The 1978-nt window shown below is 46.9% G+C and overlaps 1 pseudogene; it reads left to right on the plus strand.

The window, feature by feature from the left end:
* Positions 1-437: 437 nt before the first annotated feature.
* Positions 438-1153, plus strand: LOC129690526 (40S ribosomal protein S6-like; annotated as a pseudogene).
* Positions 1154-1978: the final 825 nt, after the last annotated feature.

The following is a 1978-nucleotide window of genomic DNA, read 5'->3' on the forward strand; positions in this document are numbered from 1 at the left end:
TATATTGATTTAGGCAGTTCAAACCGGCTACAATATGGCAGGACAAGGACAAAGACAAGCTGCTACAAAGTTTCAGGCACTGATTATCTGAAATGATTCTGAGACACAGAAGAGCTGCAGAAGAGGGCTGTGTGCCAGACCCCAGTGACATGTGACCCGATGTGAGGCCAAATCCTGCCACAGAGTCCTGCTTCCTTTGGGAACTGGAACTTCTTCATCTATTTAGTAAATGCTGCCCACCCGATGGCAACACTGAGAAAGACAGAAGCAGAGCCAGGTTCACGCCACACCCTTCTAACTGCAGCGCTCAAGATGCTGAGGCAAGAGGTTGGAGAATCAAGGCCACTGTGGGTTATGATATAGTGAGATCCTGCCTCAGAAAGAAAGGAAGGCAATCTTTCTTTCGTGGCACCTTCCAACATGTTCGCTGTGTCCAGATGAAGCTGCATATTGCCTTCCCAGACACCGGCTGTCAGAAGCTCACTGAAGTAGATGAAGAACGAAAGCTTCCTGCTTTTTATGAGAAGTACGTGGCCACACAAGTAGCTGCTGGTGAAGAATGGGAGTGTTAGGTGGTCTGAATCAGCAGTGGGAACAACAAACTAGGGTTTTCCATGAGGCAAAGTGTCTAGACCCATGGCAGAGTGAGCTTGCTATTCACTAAGAAGCATACTTGCTATAGACCAAAGGGACTGGAGAGAGGAAATGCAAGTCCGTTCATAGATGCATTGTAGATGTCTGTCTGAGCATTCTCAACTTGGTTTTTGTTTGTTTTTTGTTTTGTTTTGTTTTGTTTTAAGGAGAAAAGGATATTCCTGGATTAACAAACATTCTTGTGCCTCAGTGGTTGGGGCCCAAATGAGCCAGCAGAAGCCTAAATCTGTTGAAGCCCTCTGAAGAAGATGATGTCCACTGACATGCCATTAGTAAGCCCTTAAACAAAGAGTGAAAAGCCCAGGACCAAAGCGCTCAGGACTCAGCTCACTCACGAGACCTGCAACACAAACATTGATATTCTGCTCTGAAGAAACAACACACTGAGAAAAATAAAGAGGAAGCTGCAGAACTTTTAGCCAAGAGAATGCAGGAAGCCAAAGAAAACCACCAGAAACTGATCACCAGGAGATGTAGGCTGTCTGAGTCCAGGCAATAATAAACCTTTAAGAGGAACAAATAAATAGTCAGAACTCGAAAAAACAATAAAGGAAGTGAAGGAAGAAGGAAGGGAGGGAGAGAGAGAGGAAAGAAGAAAAGGAGTGGAGGGAAGGTAATGAGGACCACCATGGCACCAACGCTGCAAGAAAATCCACTGTTATAAATAGGAAAGGATAGCCGTGGTTACAGGGCACAGCATTCCTTTGGGAGTATTAGACGGATGGGGAGGATGTTAAGCGGGCCAGCTGCCCGGGCAGACAGTCTGGCAGCTCCTCTAACGATTAAACGTGGAGTTATCACATGATCCAGCCCCTGGGTGTGTGCCCAGAAGATCTGCAAACATATGTCCAGCTAAATATTCATTGAACAGCCGATGAGTCGACCCGATGTGGTATGTCTACACACTGGGGTATTACTCAGCTCTGAACAGAGTGATGCCTGCTACACTACTGAGAAACAGAAATGCTGTGGAAAGTGAGGCAAACTGTCACAGCAGGCCACGCACTGCAGACCGTGTCGTGAGAGATGTTGGCAAGATCGATGCGAAGTGGCGCACCCAGCGCTGGGGAACAGAGGGATGGTGCACACGCATGAGACTTCTGGGGGGGGGGGTAATAGTCTGTTCTAAGTTAGGAGTGCTCATTGTAACCCCCCCCCCATTTCCAAATTAGTGAGTTTTAAATGTAAATTACTCATTAGCTAAATGGTTTGCAGCAGAATACAGCTTGGTTGGGTACAACTCAGTGGCAGAATGCATTCCTGGTTCCTGAGGAGCCCTGGGCTCAATCCTCAGTTACACACACACACATACAAAAGGGAGACA

The sequence above is a fragment of the Psammomys obesus genome, unplaced genomic scaffold (genome assembly GCF_907164565.1).
Source record: "Psammomys obesus unplaced genomic scaffold, mPsaObe1.curated_primary_1811, whole genome shotgun sequence".
In the NCBI taxonomy this organism is placed as follows: domain Eukaryota; kingdom Metazoa; phylum Chordata; class Mammalia; order Rodentia; family Muridae; genus Psammomys; species Psammomys obesus.